Raw genomic sequence first — 23,793 nt, 5'->3', positions numbered from 1 at the left:
CAGTCTGTTCGATATCAGTCTGTTAGTTACCAGTCTGTTAGTTACCAGTCTGTTATTCACCAGTCTTTTCGATATCAGTCTGTTAGTCACCAGTCTGTTCGTTACCAGTCTGTTAGTCACCAGTCTGTTCGATAGCAGTCTGTTAGTCACCAGTCTGTTCGTTACCAGTCTGTTAGTCACCAGTCTGTTCGATATCAGTCTGTTAGTCACCAGTCTGTTCGTTACCAGTCTGTTAGTCACCAGTCTGTTCGATATCAGTCTGTTAGTTCCCAGTCTGTTCGTCATCAGTCTGTTCGATACCAGTCTGTTCGATATCAGTCTGTTAGTTACCAGTCTGTTAGTCACCAGTCTGTTCGATATCAGTCTGTTAGTTACCAGTCTGTTAGTTACCAGTCTGTTAGTCACCAGTCTGTTCGATATCAGTCTGTTAGTTACCAGTCTGTTTGAAATCAGTCTGTTCGATATCAGTCTGTTAGTTACCAGTCTGTTAGTCACCAGTCTGTTCGATACCAGTCTGTTAGTCACCAGTCTGTTTGACATCAGTCTGTTAGTTACCAGTCTGTTAGTCACCAGTCTGTTCGACACCAGTCTGTTAGTCACCAGTCTGTTCGTTACCAGTCTGTTAATCACCAGTGTGTTCGATATCAGTCTGTTAGTTACCAGTCTGTTAGTCACCAGTCTGTTTCATATCAGTCTGTTGGTTACCAGTCTGTTAGTCACCAGTCTGTTCGACATCAGTCTGTTAGTTACCAGTCTGTTAAGCACCAGTCTGTTCGATACCAGTCTGTTAGTCACCAGTCTGTTCGTTACCAGTCTGTTAGTCACCAGTCTGTTCGATATCAGTCTGTTAGTTACCAGTCTGTTAGTTACCAGTCTGTTATTCACCAGTCTTTTCGATATCAGTCTGTTAGTCACCAGTCTGTTCATTACCAGTCTGTTAGTCACCAGTCTGTTCGATATCAGTCTGTTAGTTACCAGTCTGTTCGTTACCAGTCTGTTAGTCACCAGTCTGTTCGATATCAGTCTGTTAGTTACCAGTCTGTTAGTTACCAGTCTGTTATTCACCAGTCTTTTCGATATCAGTCTGTTAGTCACCAGTCTGTTCGTTACCAGTCTGTTAGTCACCAGTCTGTTCGATATCAGTCTGTTAGTTACCAGTCTGTTAGTTACCAGTCTGTTATTCACCAGTCTTTTCGATATCAGTCTGTTAGTCACCAGTCTGTTCGTTACCAGTCTGTTAGTCACCAGTCTGTTCGATAGCAGTCTGTTAGTCACCAGTCTGTTCGTTACCAGTCTGTTAGTCACCAGTCTGTTCGATATCAGTCTGTTAGTCACCAGTCTGTTCGTTACCAGTCTGTTAGTCACCAGTCTGTTCGATATCAGTCTGTTAGTTCCCAGTCTGTTCGTCATCAGTCTGTTCGATACCAGTCTGTTCGATATCAGTCTGTTAGTTACCAGTCTGTTAGTCACCAGTCTGTTCGATATCAGTCTGTTAGTTACCAGTCTGTTAGTTACCAGTCTGTTAGTCACCAGTCTGTTCGATATCAGTCTGTTAGTTACCAGTCTGTTAGTCACCAGTCTGTTCGATATCAGTCTGTTAGTTACCAGTCTGTTTGAAATCAGTCTGTTCGATATCAGTCTGTTAGTTACCAGTCTGTTAGTCACCAGTCTGTTCGATACCAGTCTGTTAGTCACCAGTCTGTTTGACATCAGTCTGTTAGTTACCAGTCTGTTAGTCACCAGTCTGTTCGATACCAGTCTGTTAGTCACCAGTCTGTTAGTTACCAGTCTGTTAGTCACCAGTCTGTTCGATATCAGTCTGTTAGTTACCAGTCTGTTAGACACCAGTCTGTTCGATACCAGTCTGTTAGTCACCAGTCTGTTCGTTACCAGTCTGTTAATCACCAGTCTGTTCGATATCAGTCTGTTAGTTACCAGTCTGTTAGTTACCAGTCTGTTAGTTACCAGTCTGTTGGTCACCAGTCTGTTCGATACCAATCTGTTTGATATCAGTCTGTTAGTTACCAGTCTGTTAGTCACCAGTCTGTTCGATATCAGTCTGTTAGTTACCAGTCTGTTAGTTTCCAGTCTGTTAGTCACCAGTCTGTTCGATATCAGTCTGTTAGTTACCAGTCTGTTAGTTACCAGTCTGTTCGATATCAGTCTGTTAGTTACCAGTCTGTTCGATATCAGTCTGTTAGTTACCAGTCTGTTAGTTACCAGTCTGTTAGTCACCAGTCTGTTCGATATCAGTCTGTTAGTTACCAGTCTGTGTGAAATCAGTATGTTCGATATCAGTCTGTTAGTTACAAGTCTGTTAGTCACCAGTCTGTTCGATACCAATCTGTTTGATATCAGTCTGTTAGTTACCAGTCTGTTAGTCACCAGTCTGTTCGACATCAATCTGTTAGTTACCAGTCTGTTAGTCACCAGTCTGTTCGATACCAGTCTGTTAGTCACCAGTCTGTTCGATATCAGTCTGTTAGTTACCAGTCTGTTAGTTACCAGTCTGTTAATCACCAGTCTTTTAGATATCAGTGTGTTCGTTCCCAGTCTGTTAGTCACCAGTCTGTTCGATACCAGTCTGTTCGATACCAGTCTGTTATTCACCAGTCTGTTAGTTACCAGTCTGTTAGTCACCAGTCTGTTAGTTACCAGTCTGTTCGATACCAGTCTGTTCGATATCAGTCTGTTAGTTACCAGTCTGTTAGTCACCAGTCTGTTCGATATCAGTCTGTTAGTTACCAGTCTGTTTGATATCAGTCTGTTCGATACCAGTCTGTTAGTCACCAGTCAGTTCAATATCAGTCTGTTAGTTACCAGTCTGTTAGTTACCAGTCTGTTAGTCACCAGTCAGTTCAATATCAGTCTGTTAGTTACCAGTCTGTTAGTCACCAGTCTGTTCGATATCAGTCTGTTAGTTACCAGTCTGTTAGTCACCAGTCTGTTAGTTACCAGTCTGTTAGTCACCAGTCTGTTTGATATCAGTCTGTTAGTTACCAGTCTGTTAGTCACCAGTCTGTTCGACATCAGTCTGTTAGTTACCAGTCTGTTAGTCACCAGTCCGTTCGATACCAGTCTGTTAGTCACCAGTCTGTTAGTTACCAGTCTGTTAGTCACCAGTCTGTTCGATATCAGTCTGTTAGTTACCAGTCTGTTAGTCACCAGTCTGTTCGATACCACTCTGTTAGTCACCAGTCTGTTCGTTACCCGTCTGTTAATCACCAGTCTGTTCGATATTAGTCTGTTAATTACCAGTCTGTTAGTCACCAGTCTGTTAGTTACCAGTCTGTTAGTTACCAGTCTGTTCGATATCAGTCTGTTAGTTACCAGTCTGTTGGTCACCAGTCTGTTCGATACCAGTCTGTTTGATATCAGTCTGTTAGTCACCAGTCTGTTTGACATCAGTCTGTTGGTTACCAGTCTGTTAGTCACCAGTCTGTTCGATACCAGTCTGTTAGTCACCAGTCTGTTAATCACCAGTCTGTTCGATATCAGTCTGTTAGTTACCAGTCTGTTAGTCACCAGTCTGTTGGTCACCAGTCTGTTAATCACCAGTCTGTTCGATATCAGTCTGTTAGTTACCAGTCTGTTAGTCACCAGTCTGTTCGACACCAGTCTGTTAGTCACCAGTCTGTTCGTTACCAGTCTGTTAATCACCAGTGTGTTCGATATCAGTCTGTTAGTTACCAGTCTGTTAGTCACCAGTCTGTTTCATATCAGTCTGTTGGTTACCAGTCTGTTAGTCACCAGTCTGTTCGACATCAGTCTGTTAGTTACCAGTCTGTTAGTCACCAGTCTGTTCGTTACCAGTCTGTTAGTCACCAGTCTGTTCGATATCAGTCTGTTAGTTACCAGTCTGTTCGTTACCAGTCTGTTAGTCACCAGTCTGTTCGATATCAGTCTGTTAGTTACCAGTCTGTTAGTTACCAGTCTGTTATTCACCAGTCTTTTCGATATCAGTCTGTTAGTCACCAGTCTGTTCGTTACCAGTCTGTTAGTCACCAGTCTGTTCGATATCAGTCTGTTAGTTACCAGTCTGTTAGTTACCAGTCTGTTATTCACCAGTCTTTTCGATATCAGTCTGTTAGTCACCAGTCTGTTCGTTACCAGTCTGTTAGTCACCAGTCTGTTCGATACCAGTCTGTTAGTCACCAGTCTGTTCGTTACCAGTCTGTTAGTCACCAGTCTGTTCGATATCAGTCTGTTAGTTATCAGTCTGTTAGTTACCAGTCTGTTAGTCACCAGTCTGTTCGTTACCAGTCTGTCAGTCACCAGTCTGTTTGTTACCAGTCTGTTAGTTACCAGTCTGTTAGTCACCAGTCTTTTGATATCAGTCTGTTCGTTCCCAGTCTGTTAGTCACCAGTCTGTTCGATACCAGTCTGTTCGATACCAGTCTGTTATTCACCAGTCTGTTAGTTACCAGTCTGTTAGTCACCAGTCTGTTCGATATCAGTCTGTTCGTTACCAGTCTGTTTGAAATCAGTATGTTCGATATCAGTCTGTTAGTTACAAGTCTGTTAGTCAGACAGTCTGTTCGATACCAATCTGTTTGATATCAGTCTGTTAGTTACCAGTCTTTTAGTCACCAGTCTGTTCGACATCAATCTGTTAGTTACCAGTCTGTTAGTCACCAGTCTGTTCGATACCAGTCTGTTAGTCACCAAACTGTTCGTTACCAGTCTGTTAGTCACCAGTCTGTTCGATATCAGTCTGTTAGTTACCAGTCTGTTAGTTACCAGTCTGTTAGTCACCAGTCTTTTAGATATCAGTCTGTTCGTTCCCAGTCTGTTAGTCACCAGTCTGTTCGATACCAGTCTGTTCGATACCAGTCTGTTATTCACCAGTCTGTTAGTTACCAGTCTGTTAGTCACCAGTCTGTTAGTTACCAGTCTGTTCGATACCAGTCTGTTCGATATCAGTCTGTTAGTTACCAGTCTGTTAGTCACCAGTCTGTTCGATATCAGTCTGTTAGTCACCAGTCTGTTTGACATCAGTCTGTTAGTTACCAGTCTGTTAGTCACCAGTCTGTTCGATAAACGTCTGTTAGTCATCAGTCTGTTAGTCACCAGTCTGTTCGATACCAGTCTGTTAGTTATCAGTCTGTTAGTTACCAGTCTGTTAGTCACCAGTCTGTTCGTTACCAGTCTGTCAGTCACCAGTCTGTTAGTTACCAGTCTGTTAGTTACCAGTCTGTTAGTCACCAGTCTGTTCGATATCAGTCTGTTAGTTACCAGTCTGTTTGAAATCAGTATGTTCGATATCAGTCTGTTAGTTACAAGTCTGTTAGTCACCAGTCTGTTCGATACCAATCTGTTTGATATCAGTCTGTTAGTTACCAGTCTGTTAGTCACCAGTCTGTTCGACATCAATCTGTTAGTTACCAGTCTGTTAGTCACCAGTCTGTTCGATACCAGTCTGTTAGTCACCAAACTGTTCGTTACCAGTCTGTTAGTCACCAGTCTGTTCGATATCAGTCTGTTAGTTACCAGTCTGTTAGTTACCAGTCTGTTAGTCACCAGTCTTTTGATATCAGTCTGTTCGTTCCCAGTCTGTTAGTCACCAGTCTGTTCGATACCAGTCTGTTCGATACCAGTCTGTTATTCACCAGTCTGTTAGTTACCAGTCTGTTAGTCACCAGTCTGTTAGTTACCAGTCTGTTCGATACCAGTCTGTTCGATATCAGTCTGTTAGTTAGCAGTCTGTTAGTCACCAGTCTGTTCGATATCAGTCTGTTAGTCACCAGTCTGTTTGACATCAGTCTGTTAGTTACCAGTCTGTTAGTCACCAGTCTGTTCGATACCAGTCTGTTAGTCACCAGTCTGTTAGTTACCAGTCTGTTAGTCACCAGTCTGTTCGATATCAGTCTGTTAGTTACCAGTCTGTTAGACACCAGTCTGTTCGATACCAGTCTGTTAGTTACCAGTCTGTTAGTTACCAGTCTGTTAGTCACCAGTCTGTTCGATATCAGTCTGTTAGTTACCAGTCTGTTAGTTACCAGTCTGTTCGATATCAGTCTGTTAGTTACCAGTCTGTTCGATATCAGTCTGTTAGTTACCAGTCTGTTAGTTACCAGTCTGTTGGTCACCAGTCTGTTCGATATCAGTCTGTTAGTTACCAGTCTGTTTGAAATCAGTATGTTCGACATCAGTCTGTTAGTGACAAGTCTGTTAGTCACCAGTCTGTTCGATACCAATCTGTTTGATATCAGTCTGTTAGTTACCAGTCTGTTAGTCACCAGTCTGTTCGACATCAATCTGTTAGTTACCAGTCTGTTAGTCACCAGTCTGTTCGATACCAGTCTGTTAGTCACCAAACTGTTCGTTACCAGTCTGTTAGTCACCAGTCTGTTCGATATCAGTCTGTTAGTTACCAGTCTGTTAGTTACCAGTCTGTTAGTCACCAGTCTTTTAGATATCAGTCTGTTCGTTCCCAGTCTGTTAGTCACCAGTCTGTTCGATACCAGTCTGTTCGATACCAGTCTGTTATTCACCAGTCTGTTAGTTACCAGTCTGTTAGTCACCAGTCTGTTAGTTACCAGTCTGTTCGATACCAGTCTGTTCGATATCAGTCTGTTAGTTACCAGTCTGTTAGTCACCAGTCTGTTCGATATCAGTCTGTTAGTCACCAGTCTGTTTGACATCAGTCTGTTCGTTACCAGTCTGTTAGTCACCAGTCTGTTCGATACCAGTCTGTTAGTCACCAGTCTGTTAGTCACCAGTCTGTTCGATACCAGTCTGTTAGTCACCAGTCTGTTCGTTACCAGTCTGTTAATCACCAGTCTGTTCGATATCAGTCTGTTAGTTACCAGTCTGTTCGATATCAGTCTGTTAGTCACCAGTCTGTTTGACATCAGTCTGTTAGTTACCAGTCTGTTTGTCACCAGTCTGTTCGATACCAGTCTGTTAGTCACCAGTCTGTTAGTCACCAGTCTGTTCGATACCAGTCTGTTAGTCACCAGTCTGTTCGTTACCAGTCTGTTAATCACCAGTCTGTTCGATATCAGTCTGTTAGTTACCAGTCTGTTAGTTACCAGTCTGTTAGTCACCAGTCTGTTGGTCACCAGTCTGTTCGATACCAATCTGTTTGATATCAGTCTGTTAGTTACCAGTCTGTTAGTCACCAGTCTGTTCGATATCAGTCTGTTAGTTACCAGTCTGTTAGTTACCAGTCTGTTTGATACCAGTCTGTTCGATATCAGTCTGTTAGTTACCAGTCTGTTAGTCACCAGTCTGTTAGTTACCAGTCTTTTAGTTACCAGTCTGTTAGTCACCAGTCTGTTCGATATCAGTCTGTTAGTTACCAGTCTGTTTGAAATAAGTCTGTTTGATATCAGACTGTTAGTTACCAGTCTGTTAGTCACCAGTCTGTTGGTCACCAGTCTGTTCGATACCTATCTGTTTGATATCAGTCTGTTAGTTACCAGTCTGTTAGTCACCAGTCTGTTCGACATCAATCTGTTAGTTACCAGTCTGTTAGTCACCAGTCTGTTCGATACCAGTCTGTTAGTCACCAGTCTGTTCGTTACGAGTCTGTTAGTCACCAGTCTGTTCGTTACCAGTCTGTTAGTCACCAGTCTGTTCGATATCAGTCTGTTAGTTACCAGTCTGTTTGAAATAAGTCTGTTTGATATCAGTCTGTTAGTTACCAGTCTGTTAGTCACCAGTCTGTTGGTCACCAGTCTGTTCGATACCTATCTGTTTGATATCAGTCTGTTATTTACCAGTCTGTTAGTCACCAGTCTGTTCGACATCAATCTGTTAGTTACCAGTCTGTTAGTCACCAGTCTGTTCGATACCAGTCTGTTAGTCACCAGTCTGTTCGTTACCAGTCTGTTAGTCACCAGTCTGTTCGATACCAGTCTGTTAGTCACCAGTCTGTTCGTTACCAGTCTGTTAGTCACCAGTCTGTTAGACACCAGTCTGTTAGTTACCAGTCTGTTAGTCACCAGTCTTTTTGATATCAGTCTGTTAGTTACCAGTCTGTTAGTCACCAGTCTGTTCGACATCAGTCTGTTAGTTACCAGTCTGTTAGTCAACAGTCTGTTAGTTCCCAGTCTTTTAGTCACCAGTCTGTTCGATATCAGTCTGTTAGTTCCCAGTCTGTTAGGCACCATTCTGTTCGATACCAGTCTGTTAGTCACCAGTCTGTTAGTTACCAGTCTGTTAGTCACCAGTCTGTTCGATACCAGTCTGTTCGATATCAGTCTGTTAGTCACCAGTCTGTTCGTTACCAGTCTGTTAATCACCAGTCTGTTCGATATCAGTCTGTTAGTTACCAGTCTGTTAGTTACCAGTCTGTTACTCACCAGTCTGATCGATATCAGTCTGTAAGTTACCAGTCTGTTAGTCACCAGTCTGTTAGTTACCAGTCTGTTCGATATCAGTCTGTTAGTTACCAGTCTGTTGGTCACCAGTCTGTTCGATACCAGTCTGTTTGATATCAGTCTGTTAGTTACCAGTCTGTTAGTCAACAGTCTGTTCGATAACAGTCTGTTAATTACCAGTCTGTTTGTCACTAGTCTGTTCGATATCAGTCTGTTAGTTACCAGTCTGTTTGATATCAGTCTGTTAGTTACCAGTCTGTTAGTCAACAGTCTGTTTGATATCAGTCTGTTAATTACCAGTCTGTTAGTCACTAGTCTGTTCGATATCAGTCTGTTAGTTACCAGTCTGTTTGATATCAGTCTGTTCGATACCAGTCTGTTAGTCACCAGTCAGTTCAATATCAGTCTGTTAGTTACCAGTCTGTTAGTCACCAGTCTGTTCGATATCAGTCTGTTAGTTAAAAGTCTGTTAGTCACCAGTCTGTTAGTTACCAGTCTGTTAGTCACCAGTCAGTTCAATATCAGTCTGTTAGTTACCAGTCTGTTAGTCACCAGTCTGTTCGATATCAGTCTGTTAGTTACCAGTCTGTGAGTCAACAGTCTGTTAGTTACCAGTCTGTTAGTTACCAGTCTGTTTGATATCAGTCTTTTAGTTACCAGTCTGTTAGTCACCAGTCTGTTTGATATCAGTCTGTTAGTTACCAGTCTGTTAGTCACCAGTCTGTTCGACATCAGTCTGTTAGTTACCAGTCTGTTAGTCACCAGTCTGTTCGATACCAGTCTGTTAGTCACCAGTCTGTTAGTTACCAGTCTGTTAGTCACCAGTCTGTTCGATATCAGTCTGTTAGTTACCAGTCTGTTAGTCACCAGTCTGTTCGATACCAGTCTGTTAGTCACCAGTCTGTTCGTTACCAGTCTGTTAATCACCAGTCTGTTCGATATCAGTCTGTTAGTTACCAGTCTGTTAGTCACCAGTCTGTTGGTCACCAGTCTGTTCGATACCAATCTGTTTCATATCAGTCTGTTAGTTACCAGTCTGTTAGTCACCAGTCTGTTCGACATTAGTCTGTTAGTTACCAGTCTGTTAATCACCAGTCTGTTCGATACCAGTCTGTTAGTCACCAGTCTGCTCGTTACCAGTCTGTTAGTCACCAGTCTGTTCGATACCAGTCTGTTAGTCACCAGTCTGTTCGTTACCAGTCTGTTAGTCACCAGTCTGTTCGATACCAGTCTGTTAGACACCAGTCTGTTAGTTACCAGTCTGTTGGTCACCAGTCTTTTTGATATCAGTCTGTTAGTTACCAGTCTGTTAGTCACCAGTCTGTTCGACATCAGTCTGTTAGTTACCAGTCTGTTAGTCAACAGTCTGTTAGTTCCCAGTCTGTTAGTCACCAGTCTGTTCGATATCAGTCTGTTAGTTCCCAGTCTGTTAGGCACCATTCTGTTCGATACCAGTCTGTTAGTCACCATTCTGTTAGTTACCAGTCTGTTCGTCACCAGTCTGTTCGATACCAGTCTGTTCGATATCAGTCTGTTAGTCACCAGCCTGTTCGTTACCAGTCTGTTAATCACCAGTCTGTTCGATATCAGTCTGTTAGTTACCAGTCTGTTAGTTACCAGTCTGTTACTCACCAGTCTGATCGATATCAGTCTGTAAGTTACCAGTCTGTTAGTCACCAGTCTGTTAGTTACCAGTCTGTTAGTTACCAGTCTGTTCGATATCAGTCTGTTAGTTACCAGTCTGTTGGTCACCAGTCTGTTCGATACCAGTCTGTTTGATATCAGTCTGTTAGTTACCAGTCTGTTAGTCAACAGTCTGTTCGATAACAGTCTGTTAATTACCAGTCTGTTTGTCACTAGTCTGTTCGATATCAGTCTGTTAGTTACCAGTCTGTTTGATATCAGTCTGTTAGTTTCCAGTCTGTTAGTCAACAGTCTGTTTGATATCAGTCTGTTAATTACCAGTCTGTTAGTCACTAGTCTGTTCGATATCAGTCTGTTAGTTACCAGTCTGTTTGATATCAGTCTGTTCGATACCAGTCTGTTAGTCACCAGTCAGTTCAATATCAGTCTGTTAGTTACCAGTCTGTTAGTCACCAGTCTGTTCGATATCAGTCTGTTAGTTAAAAGTCTGTTAGTCACCAGTCTGTTAGTTACCAGTCTGTTGGTCACCAGTCAGTTCAATATCAGTCTGTTAGTTACCAGTCTGTTCGTCACCAGTCTGTTCGATATCAGTCTGTTAGTTACCAGTCTGTTAGTCAACAGTCTGTTAGTTACCAGTCTGTTAGTTACCAGTCTGTTTGATATCAGTCTGTTAGTTACCAGTCTGTTAGTCACCAGTCTGTTTGATATCAGTCTGTTAGTTACCAGTCTGTTAGTCACCAGTCTGTTCGACATCAGTCTGTTAGTTACCAGTCTGTTAGTCACCAGTCTGTTCGATACCAGTCTGTTAGTCACCAGTCTGTTAGTTACCAGTCTGTTAGTCACCAGTCTGTTCGATATCAGTCTGTTAGTTACCAGTCTGTTAGTCACCAGTCTGTTCGATACCTGTCTGTTAGTCACCAGTCTGTTCGTTACCAGTCTGTTAATCACCAGTCTGTTCGATATCAGTCTGTTAGTTACCAGTCTGTTAGTCACCAGTCTGTTGGTCACCAGTCTGTTAGATACCAATCTGTTTCATATCAGTCTGTTAGTTACCAGTCTGTTAGTCACCAGTCTGTTCGACATTAGTCTGTTAGTTACCAGTCTGTTAATCACCAGTCTGTTCGATACCAGTCTTTTAGTCACCAGTCTGTTCGTTACCAGTCTGTTAGTCACCAGTCTGTTCGATATCAGTCTGTTAGTTACCAGTCTGTTAGTTACCAGTCTGTTATTCACCAGTCTTTTCGATATCAGTCTGTTAGTTACCAGTCTGTTCGTTACCAGTCTGTTAGTCACCAGTCTGTTCGATATCAGTCTGTTAGTTACCAGTCTGTTTGAAATCAGTCTGTTCGATATCAGTCTGTTAGTTACAAGTCTGTTAGTCCCCAGTCTGTTGGTCACCAGTCTGTTCGATACCAATCTGTTTGATATCAGTCTGTTAGTTACCAGTCTGTTAGTCACCAGTCTGTTCGACATCAATCTGTTAGTTACCAGTCTGTTAGTCACCAGTCTGTTCGATACCAGTCTGTTAGTCACCAGTCTGTTCGTTACCAGTCTGTTAGTCACCAGTCTGTTCGATATCAGTCTGTTAGTTACCAGTCTGTTAGTTACCAGTCTGTTAGTCACCAGTCTTTTCGATATCAGTCTGTTCGTTCCCAGTCTGTTAGTCACCAGTCTGTTCGATACCAGTCTGTTATTCACCAGTCTGTTAGTTACCAGTCTGTTAGTCACCAGTCTTTTCGATATCAGTCTGTTCGTTCCCAGTCTGTTAGTCGCCAGTCTGTTCGATACCAGTCTGTTCGATACCAGTCTGTTATTCACCAGTCTGTTAGTTACCAGTCTGTTAGTCACCAGTCTGTTAGTTACCAGTCTGTTCGATACCAGTCTGTTCGATATCAGTCTGTTCGTTACCAGTCTGTTAGTCACCAGTCTGTTCGATATCAGTCTGTTAGTCACCAGACTGTTTGACATCAGTCTGTTAGTTACCAGTCTGTTAGTCACCAGTCTGTTCGATACCAGTCTGTTAGTCACCAGTCTGTTAGTTACCAGTCTGTTAGTCACCAGTCTGTTCGATACCAGTCTGTTATTCACCAGTCTGTTCGTTACCAGTCTGTTAATCACCAGTCTGATCGAAATCAGTCTGTAAGTTACCAGTCTGTTAGTCACCAGTCTGTTGGTCACCAGTCTGTTCGATACCAATCTGTTTGATATCAGTCTGTTAGTTACCAGTCTGTTAGTCACCAGTCTGTTCGATATCAGTCTGTTAGTTACCAGTCTGTTTGAAATCAGTCTGTTCGATATCAGTCTGTTAGTTACAGGTCTGTTAGTCCCCAGTCTGTTGGTCACCAGTCTGTTCGATACCAATCTGTTTGATATCAGTCTGTTAGTTACCAGTCTGTTAGTCACCAGTCTGTTCGACATCAATCTGTTAGTTACCAGTCTGTTAGTCACCAGTCTGTTCGATACCAGTCTGTTAGTCACCAGTCTGTTCGTTACCAGTCTGTTAGTCACCAGTCTGTTCGATATCAGTCTGTTAGTTACCAGTCTGTTAGTTACCAGTCTGTTAGTCACCAGTCTTTTCGATATCAGTCTGTTCGTTCCCAGTCTGTTAGTCACCAGTCTGTTCGATACCAGTCTGTTATTCACCAGTCTGTTAGTTACCAGTCTGTTAGTCACCAGTCTTTTCGATATCAGTCTGTTCGTTCCCAGTCTGTTAGTCGCCAGTCTGTTCGATACCAGTCTGTTCGATACCAGTCTGTTATTCACCAGTCTGTTAGTTACCAGTCTGTTAGTCACCAGTCTGTTAGTTACCAGTCTGTTCGATACCAGTCTGTTCGATATCAGTCTGTTCGTTACCAGTCTGTTAGTCACCAGTCTGTTCGATATCAGTCTGTTAGTCACCAGACTGTTTGACATCAGTCTGTTAGTTACCAGTCTGTTAGTCACCAGTCTGTTCGATACCAGTCTGTTAGTCACCAGTCTGTTAGTTACCAGTCTGTTAGTCACCAGTCTGTTCGATACCAGTCTGTTAGTCACCAGTCTGTTCGTTACCAGTCTGTTAATCACCAGTCTGATCGAAATCAGTCTGTAAGTTACCAGTCTGTTAGTCACCAGTCTGTTGGTCACCAGTCTGTTCGATACCAATCTGTTTGATATCAGTCTGTTAGTTACCAGTCTGTTAGTCACCAGTCTGTTCGACATCAGTCTGTTAGTTACCCGTCTGTTAATCACCAGTCTGTTCGATACCAGTCTGTTTGTCACCAGTCTGTTCGTTACCAGTTTGTTAGTCACCAGTCTGTTCGATATCAGTCTGTTAGTCACCAGTCTGTTAGTCACCAGTCTGTTCGATACCAATCTGTTTGATATCAGTCTGTTAGTTACCAGTCTGTTAGTCACCAGTCTGTTCAACATCAGTATGTTCGATATCAGTCTGTTAGTTACCAGTCTGTTAGTTACCAGTCTGTTCGAAATCAGTCTGTTAGTTCCCAGTCTGTTCGATACCAGTCTGTTATTCACCAGTCTGTTTGATATCAATCTGTTCAATACCAGTCTGTTAGTCACCTGTCTGTTCAATATCAGTCTGTTAGTTACCAGTCTGTTAGTTACCAGTCTGTTAGTCACCAGTCTGTTCGATATCAGTCTGTTAGTTACCAGTCTGTTTGATATCAATCTGTTCGATACCAGTCTGTTAGTCACCTGTCTGTTCAATATCAGTCTGTTAGTTACCAGTCTGTTAGTCACCAGTCTGTTAGTTACCAGTCTGTTAGTCACCAGTCTGTTCGATATCAGTCTGTTAGTTACCAGTCTGTTAGTCACCTGTCTGTTCAATATCAGTCTGTTAGTTACCAGTCTGTTAGTCACCAGTCTGTTAGTTACCAGTCTGTTAGTTACCAGTCTGTTTGATATCAGTCTGTTAGTTACCAGTCTGTTAGTCACCAGTCTGTTCAATATCAGTCTGTTAGTTACCAGTCTGTTAGTCACCAGTCTGTTAGTTACCAGTCTGTTAGTCACCAGTCTGTTCGATATCAGTCTGTTAGTTACCAGTCTGTTAGTCACTAGTCTGTTCGATATCAGTCTGTTAGTTACCAGTCTGTTTGAAATCAGTCTGTTCGATACCAGTCTGTTAGTCACCAGTCAGTTCAATATAAGTCTGTTTGTTACCAGTCTGTTAGTCACCAGTCTGGTAGTTACCAGTCTGTTAGTCACCAGTCTGTTAGTCACCAGTCTGTTCGTTACCAGTCTGTTCGATATCAGTCTGTTAGTTACCAGTCTGTTGGTCACCAGTCTGTTCGATCCCAGTCTGTTTGATATCAGTCTGTTAGTTACCAGTCTGTTAGTCACCAGTCTGTTCGATATCAGTCTGTTAGTTACCCGTCTGTTAGTCACCAGTCTGTTCGATACCAGTCTGTTAGTCACCAGTCTGTTCGTTACCAGTCTGTTAGTCACCAGTCTCTTCGTTACCAGTCTGTTATTCACCAGTCTGTTCGATATCAGTCTGTTAGTTACCAGTCTGTTAGTCACCAGTCTGTTGGTCACCAGTCTGTTCGATACCAGTCTGTTTGATATCAGTCTGTTAGTTACCAGTCTGTTAGTCACCAGTCTGTTCGACATCAGTCTGTTAGTCACCAGTCTGTTAGTTACCAGTCTGTTAGTCACCAGTCTGTTCGATATCAGTCTGTTAGTTACCAGTCTGTTAGTTACCAGTCTGTTAGTCACCAATCTTTTCGAAATCAGTCTGTTAGTTCCCAGTCTGTTAGTCACCAGTCTGTTCGATACCAGTCTGTTCGATACCAGTCTGTTATTCACCAGTCTGTTAGTTACCAGTCTGTTTGATACCAGTCTGTTCGATATCATTCTGTTAGTTACCAGTCTGTTAGTCACCAGTCTGTTAGTTACCAGTCTGTTAGTCACCAGTCTGTTCGTTATCAGTCTGTTAGTTACCAGTCTGTATGATATCAGTCTGTTCGATACCAGTCTGTTAGTCACCAGTCAGTTCAATATCAGTCTGTTAGTTACCAGTCTGTTAGTCACCAGTCTGGTAGTCACCAGTCTGTTAGTCACCAGTCTGTTAGTTACCAGTCTGTTAGTTACCAGTCTGTTCGATCCCAGTCTGTTTGATATCAGTCTGTTAGTTACCAGTCTGTTAGTCACCAGTCTGTTCGATATCAGTCTGTTAGTTACCAGTCTGTTAGTCACCAGTCTGTTCGATACCAGTCTGTTAGTCACCAGTCTGTTCGTTACCAGTCTGTTAGTCACCAGTCTGTTCGATATCAGTCTGTTAGTTACCAGTCTGACAGTCACCAGTCTGTTGCTCACCAGTCTGTTCGATACCAGTCTGTTTGATATCAGTCTGTTAGTTACCAGTCTGTTCGTCACCAGTCTGTTCGACATCAGTCTGTTAGTTACCAGTCTGTTAGTTACCAGTCTGTTAGTCACCAGTCTTTTCGAAATCAGTCTGTTAGTTCCCAGTCTGTTAGTCACCAGTCTGTTCGATACCAGTCTGTTCGATACCAGTCTGTTATTCACCAGTCTGTTAGTTACCAGTCTGTTTGATACCAGTCTGTTCGATATCAGTCTGTTAGTTACCAGTCTGTTAGTTACCAGTCTGTTAGTTACCAGTCTGTTCGATATCAGTCTGTTAGTTACCAGTCTGTTTGAAATAAGTCTGTTTGATATCAGTCTGTTAGTTACCAGTCTGTTAGTCACCAGTCTGTTGGTCACCAGTCTGTTCGATACCTATCTGTTTGATATCAGTCTGTTAGTTACCAGTCTGTTAGTCACCAGTCTGTTCGACATCAATCTGTTAGTTACCAGTCTGTTAGTCACCAGTCTGTTCGATACCAGTCTGTTAGTCACCAGTCTGTTCGTTACCAGTCTGTTAGTCACCAGTCTGTTCGATATCAGTCTGTTAGTTACCAGTCTGTTAGTCACCAGTCTGTTCGATACCAGTCTGTTAGACACCAGTCTGTTAGTTACCAGTCTGTTAGTCACCAGTCTTTTCGATATCAGTCTGTTAGTTACCAGTCTGTTAGTCACCAGTCTGTTCGACATCAGTCTGTTAGTTACCAGTCTGTTAGTCAACAGTCTGTTAGTTCCCAGTCTGTTAGTCACCAGTCTGTTCGATATCAGTCTGTTCGTTCCCAGTCTGTTAGGCACCAGTCTGTTCGATACCAGTCTGTTAGTCACCAGTCTGTTAGTTACCAGTCTGTTAGTCACCAGTCTGTTCGATACCAGTCTGTTCGATATCAGTCTGTTCGTCACCAGTCTGTTCGTTACCAGTCTGTTAATCACCAGTCTGTTCGATATCAGTCTGTTAGTTACCAGTCTGTTAGTTACCAGTCTGTTACTCACCAGTCTGATCGATATCAGTCTGTAAGTTACCAGTCTGTTCGTCACCAGTCTGTTAGTTACCAGTCTGTTAGTCACCAGTCTGTTCGATATCAGTCTGTTAGTTACCAGTCTGTTGGTCACCAGTCTGTTCGATACCAGTCTGTTTGATATCAGTCTGTTAGTTACCAGTCTGTTAGTCAACAGTCTGTTCGATAACAGTCTGTTAATTACCAGTCTGTTAGTCACTAGTCTGTTCGATATCAGTCTGTTAGTTACCAGTCTGTTTGATATCAGTCTGTTAGTTACCAGTCTGTTAGTCAACAGTCTGTTTGATATCAGTCTGTTAATTACCAGTCTGTTAGTCACTAGTCTGTTCGATATCAGTCTGTTAGTTACCAGTCTGTTTGATATCAGTCTGTTCGATACCAGTCTGTTAGTCACCAGTCAGTTCAATATCAGTCTGTTAGTTACCAGTCTGTTAGTCACCAGTCTGTTCGATATCAGTCTGTTAGTTAAAAGTCTGTTAGTCACCAGTCTGTTAGTTACCAGTCTGTTAGTCACCAGTCAGTTCAATATCAGTCTGTTAGTTACCAGTCTGTTAGTCACCAGTCTGTTCGATATCAGTCTGTTAGTTACCAGTCTGTTCGTCAACAGTCTGTTAGTTACCAGTCTGTTAGTTACCAGTCTGTTTGATATCAGTCTGTTAGTTACCAGTCTGTTAGTCACCAGTCTGTTTGATATCAGTCTGTTAGTTACCAGTCTGTTAGTCACCAGTATGTTCGACATCAGTCTGTTAGTTACCAGTCTGTTAGTCACCAGTCTGTTCGATACCAGTCTGTTAGTCACCAGTCTGTTAGTTACCAGTCTGTTAGTCACCAGTCTGTTCGATATCAGTCTGTTAGTTACCAGTCTGTTAGTCACCAGTCTGTTCGATACCAGTCTGTTAGTCTCCAGTCTGTTCGTTACCAGTCTGTTAATCACCAGTCTGTTCGATATCAGTCTGTTAGTTACCAGTCTGTTAGTCACCAGTCTGTTGGTCACCAGTCTGTTCGATACCAATCTGTTTCATATCAGTCTGTTAGTTACCAGTCTGTTAGTCACCAGTCTGTTCGAAATCAGTCTGTTAGTTACCAGTCTGTTAATCACCAGTCTGTTCGATACCAGTCTTTTAGTCACCAGTCTGTTCGTTACCAGTCTGTTAGTCACCAGTCTGTTCGATATCAGTCTGTTAGTTACCAGTCTGTTAGTTACCAGTCTGTTATTCACCAGTCTTTTCGATATCAGTCTGTTAGTTACCAGTCTGTTCGTTACCAGTCTGTTAGTCACCAGTCTGTTCGATATCAGTCTGTTAGTTACCAGTCTGTTTGAAATCAGTCTGTTCGATATCAGTCTGTCAGTTACAAGTCTGTTAGTCCCCAGTCTGTTGGTCACCAGTCTGTTCGATACCAATCTGTTTGATATCAGTCTGTTAGTTACCAGTTTGTTAGTCACCAGTCTGTTCGACATCAATCTGTTAGTTACCAGTCTGTTAGTCACCAGTCTGTTCGATACCAGTCTGTTAGTCACCAGTCTGTTCGTTACCAGTCTGTTAGTCACCAGTCTGTTCGATATCAGTCTGTAAGTTACCAGTCTGTTAGTTACCAGTCTGTTAGTCACCAGTCTTTTCGATATCAGTCTGTTCGTTCCCAGTCTGTTAGTCACCAGTCTGTTCGATACCAGTCTGTTAGTCACCAGTCTGTTAGTTACCAGTCTGTTAGTCACCAGTCTTTTCGATATCAGTCTGTTCGTTCCCAGTCTGTTAGTCGCCAGTCTGTTCGATACCAGTCTGTTCGATACCAGTCTGTTATTCACCAGTCTGTTAGTTACCAGTCTGTTAGTCACCAGTCTGTTAGTTACCAGTCTGTTCGATACCAGTCTGTTCGTTACCAGTCTGTTAGTCACCAGTCTGTTCGATATCAGTCTGTTAGTCACCAGACTGTTTGACATCAGTCTGTTAGTTACCAGTCTGTTAGTCAACAGTCTGTTTGATATCAGTCTGTTAATTACCAGTCTGTTAGTCACTAGTCTGTTCGATATCAGTCTGTTAGTTACCAGTCTGTTTGATATCAGTCAGTTCAATATCAGTCTGTTAGTTACCAGTCTGTTAGTCACCAGTCTGTTCGATATCAGTCTGTTAGTTAAAAGTCTGTTAGTCACCAGTCTGTTAGTTACCAGTCTGTTCGTCACCAGTCAGTTCAATATCAGTCTGTTAGTTACCAGTCTGTTAGTCACCAGTCTGTTCGATATCAGTCTGTTAGTTACCAGTCTGTTCGTCAACAGTCTGTTAGTTACCAGTCTGTTAGTTACCAGTCTGTTTGATATCAGTCTGTTAGTTACCAGTCTGTTAGTCACCAGTCTGTTTGATATCAGTCTGTTAGTTACCAGTCTGTTAGTCACCAGTATGTTCGACATCAGTCTGTTAGTTACCAGTCTGTTAGTCACCAGTCTGTTCGATACCAGTCTGTTAGTCACCAGTCTGTTAGTTACCAGTCTGTTAGTCACCAGTCTGTTCGATATCAGTATGTTAGTTACCAGTCTGTTAGTCACCAGTCTGTTCGATACCAGTCTGTTAGTCTCCAGTCTGTTCGTTACCAGTCTGTTAATCACCAGTCTGTTCGATATCAGTCTGTTAGTTACCAGTCTGTTAGTCACCAGTCTTTTCGATACCAGTCTGTTAGTCACCAGTCTGTTCGTTACCAGTCTGTTAGTCACCAGTCTGTTCGATATCAGTCTGTTAGTTACCAGTCTGACAGTCACCAGTCTGTTGCTCACCAGTCTGTTCGATACCAGTCTGTTTGATATCAGTCTGTTAGTTACCAGTCTGTTCGTCACCAGTCTGTTCGACATCAGTCTGTTAGTTACCAGTCTGTTAGTTACCAGTCTGTTAGTCACCAGTCTTTTCGAAATCAGTCTGTTAGTTCCCAGTCTGTTAGTCACCAGTCTGTTCGATACCAGTCTGTTCGATACCAGTCTGTTATTCACCAGTCTGTTAGTCACCAGTCTGTTCGATACCAGTCTGTTAGTCACCAGTCTGTTAGTTACCAGTCTGTTAGTCACCAGTCTGTTCGATATCAGTCTGTTAGTTACCAGTCTGTTAGTTACCAGTCTGTTAGTTACCAGTCTGTTCGATATCAGTCTGTTAGTTACCAGTCTGTTTGAAATAAGTCTGTTTGATATCAGTCTGTTAGTTACCAGTCTGTTAGTCACCAGTCTGTTGGTCACCAGTCTGTTCGATACCTATCTGTTTGATATCAGTCTGTTAGTTACCAGTCTGTTAGTCACCAGTCTGTTCGACATCAATCTGTTAGTTACCAGTCTGTTAGTCACCAGTCTGTTCGATACCAGTCTGTTAGTCACCAGTCTGTTCGTTACCAGTCTGTTAGTCACCAGTCTGTTCGATATCAGTCTGTTAGTTACCAGTCTGTTAGTCACCAGTCTGTTCGATACCAGTCTGTTAGACACCAGTCTGTTAGTTACCAGTCTGTTAGTCACCAGTCTTTTCGATATCAGTCTGTTAGTTACCAGTCTGTTAGTCACCAGTCTGTTCGACATCAGTCTGTTAGTTACCAGTCTGTTAGTCAACAGTCTGTTAGTTCCCAGTCTGTTAGTCACCAGTCTGTTCGATATCAGTCTGTTCGTTCCCAGTCTGTTAGGCACCAGTCTGTTCGATACCAGTCTGTTAGTCACCAGTCTGTTAGTTACCAGTCTGTTAGTCACCAGTCTGTTCGATACCAGTCTGTTCGATATCAGTCTGTTCGTCACCAGTCTGTTCGTTACCAGTCTGTTAATCACCAGTCTGTTCGATATCAGTCTGTTAGTTACCAGTCTGTTAGTTACCAGTCTGTTACTCACCAGTCTGATCGATATCAGTCTGTAAGTTACCAGTCTGTTCGTCACCAGTCTGTTAGTTACCAGTCTGTTAGTCACCAGTCTGTTCGATATCAGTCTGTTAGTTACCAGTCTGTTGGTCACCAGTCTGTTCGATACCAGTCTGTTTGATATCAGTCTGTTAGTTACCAGTCTGTTAGTCAACAGTCTGTTCGATAACAGTCTGTTAATTACCAGTCTGTTAGTCACTAGTCTGTTCGATATCAGTCTGTTAGTTACCAGTCTGTTTGATATCAGTCTGTTAGTTACCAGTCTGTTAGTCAACAGTCTGTTTGATATCAGTCTGTTAATTACCAGTCTGTTAGTCACTAGTCTGTTCGATATCAGTCTGTTAGTTACCAGTCTGTTTGATATCAGTCTGTTCGATGCCAGTCTGTTAGTCACCAGTCAGTTCAATATCAGTCTGTTAGTTACCAGTCTGTTAGTCACCAGTCTGTTCGATATCAGTCTGTTAGTTAAAAGTCTGTTAGTCACCAGTCTGTTAGTTACCAGTCTGTTAGTCACCAGTCAGTTCAATATCAGTCTGTTAGTTACCAGTCTGTTAGTCACCAGTCTGTTCGATATCAGTCTGTTAGTTACCAGTCTGTTCGTCAACAGTCTGTTAGTTACCAGTCTGTTAGTTACCAGTCTGTTTGATATCAGTCTGTTAGTTACCAGTCTGTTAGTCACCAGTCTGTTTGATATCAGTCTGTTAGTTACCAGTCTGTTAGTCACCAGTATGTTCGACATCAGTCTGTTAGTTACCAGTCTGTTAGTCACCAGTCTGTTCGATACCAGTCTGTTAGTCACCAGTCTGTTAGTTACCAGTCTGTTAGTCACCAGTCTGTTCGATATCAGTCTGTTAGTTACCAGTCTGTTAGTCACCAGTCTGTTCGATACCAGTCTGTTAGTCTCCAGTCTGTTCGTTACCAGTCTGTTAATCACCAGTCTGTTCGATATCAGTCTGTTAGTTACCAGTCTGTTAGTCACCAGTCTGTTGGTCACCAGTCTGTTCGATACCAATCTGTTTCATATCAGTCTGTTAGTTACCAGTCTGTTAGTCACCAGTCTGTTCGACATCAGTCTGTTAGTTACCAGTCTGTTAATCACCAGTCTGTTCGATACCAGTCTTTTAGTCACCAGTCTGTTCGTTACCAGTCTGTTAGTCACCAGTCTGTTCGATATCAGTCTGTTAGTTACCAGTCTGTTAGTTACCAGTCTGTTATTCACCAGTCTTTTCGATATCAGTCTGTTAGTTACCAGTCTGTTCGTTACCAGTCTGTTAGTCACCAGTCTGTTCGATATCAGTCTGTTAGTTACCAGTCTGTTTGAAATCAGTCTGTTCGATATCAGTCTGTTAGTTACAAGTCTGTTAGTCCCCAGTCTGTTGGTCACCAGTCTGTTCGATACCAATCTGTTTGATATCAGTCTGTTAGTTACCAGTCTGTTAGTCACCAGTCTGTTCGACATCAATCTGTTAGTTACCAGTCTGTTAGTCACCAGTCTGTTCGATACCAGTCTGTTAGTCACCAGTCTGTTCGTTACCAGTCTGTTAGTCACCAGTCTGTTCGATATCAGTCTGTTAGTTACCAGTCTGTTAGTTACCAGTCTGTTAGTCACCAGTCTTTTCGATATCAGTCTGTTCGTTCCCAGTCTGTTAGTCACCAGTCTGTTCGATACCAGTCTGTTATTCACCAGTCTGTTAGTTACCAGTCTGTTAGTCACCAGTCTTTTCGATATCAGTCTGTTCGTTCCCAGTCTGTTAGTCGCCAGTCTGTTCGATACCAGTCTGTTCGATACCAGTCTGTTATTCACCAGTCTGTTAGTTACCAGTCTGTTAGTCACCAGTCTGTTAGTTACCAGTCTGTTCGATACCAGTCTGTTCGTTACCAGTCTGTTAGTCACCAGTCTGTTCGATATCAGTCTGTTAGTCACCAGACTGTTTGACATCAGTCTGTTAGTTACCAGTCTGTTAGTCACCAGTCTGTTCGATATCAGTCTGTTCGTTACCAGTCTGTTGGTCACCAGTCTGTTCGATACCAGTCTGTTTGATATCAGTCTGTTCGTTACCAGTCTGTTAGTCAACAGTCTGTTTGATAACAGTCTGTTAATTACCAGTCTGTTAGTCACTAGTCTGTTCGATATCAGTCTGTTAGTTACCAGTCTGTTTGATATCAGTCTGTTAGTTACCAGTCTGTTAGTCAACAGTCTGTTTGATATCAGTCTGTTAATTACCAGTCTGTTAGTCACTAGTCTGTTCGATATCAGTCTGTTAGTTACCAGTCTGTTTGATATCAGTCTGTTCGATACCAGTATGTTAGTCACCAGTCAGTTCAATATCAGTCTGTTAGTTACCAGTCTGTTAGTCACCAGTCTGTTCGATATCAGTCTGTTAGTTAAAAGTCTGTTAGTCACCAGTCTGTTAGTTACCAGTCTGTTCGTCACCAGTCAGTTCAATATCAGTCTGTTAGTTACCAGTCTGTTAGTCACCAGTCTGTTCGATATCAGTCTGTTAGTTACCAGTCTGTTCGTCAACAGTCTGTTAGTTACCAGTCTGTTAGTTACCAGTCTGTTTGATATCAGTCTGTTAGTTACCAGTCTGTTAGTCACCAGTATGTTCGACATCAGTCTGTTAGTTACCAGTCTGTTAGTCACCAGTCTGTTCGATACCAGTCTGTTAGTCACCAGTCTGTTAGTTACCAGTCTGTTAGTCACCAGTCTGTTCGATATCAGTATGTTAGTTACCAGTCTGTTAGTCACCAGTCTGTTCGATACCAGTCTGTTAGTCTCCAGTCTGTTCGTTACCAGTCTGTTAATCACCAGTCTGTTCGATATCAGTCTGTTAGTTACCAGTCTGTTAGTTACCAGTCTGTTCGTCACCAGTCTGTTCGTCACCAGTCTGTTATTCACGAGTCTGTTAGTTACCAGTCTGTTTGATACCAGTCTGTTCGATATCAGTCTGTTAGTTACCAGTCTGTTTGATATCAGTCTGTTCGATACCAGTCTGTTAGTCACCAGTCTGTTCAATATCAGTCTGTTAGTTACCAGTCTGTTCGATATCAGTCTGTTCGTTACCAGTCTGTTGGTCACCAGTCTGTTCGATACCAGTCTGTTAGTTACCAGTCTGTTAGTCACCAGTCTGTTCGATATCAGTCTGTTAGTTACCAGTCTGTTAGTTACCAGTCTGTTAGTCACCAGTCTGTTTGATATCAGTCTGTTCGATACCAGTCTGTTAATTATCAGTCTGTTAGTCACCAGTCTGTTCGATACCAGTCTGTTAGTTACCAGTCTGTTAGTCACCAGTCTGTTCGATATCAGTCTGTTAGTTACCAGTCCGTTAGTTACCAGTCTGTTCGATATCAGTCTGTTAGTTACCAGTCTGTTAGTTACCAGTCTGTTAGTCACCAGTCTTTTCAATATCAGTCTGTTCGATACCAGTCTGTTCGATACCAGTCTGTTAGTTACCAGTCTGTTAGTCACCAGTCTGTTCGATATCAGTCTGTTAGTTACCAGTCTGTTAGTCACCAGTCTGTTCGATATCAGTCTGTTAGTTACCAGTCTGTTAGTTACCAGTCTGTTAGTCACCAGT

The sequence above is a fragment of the Heptranchias perlo genome, chromosome 28 (genome assembly GCF_035084215.1).
Source record: "Heptranchias perlo isolate sHepPer1 chromosome 28, sHepPer1.hap1, whole genome shotgun sequence".
NCBI lineage: Eukaryota > Metazoa > Chordata > Chondrichthyes > Hexanchiformes > Hexanchidae > Heptranchias > Heptranchias perlo.
The sequence above is the reverse complement of the archived record's forward strand: the minus strand, read 5'-3'. Positions refer to the sequence as shown.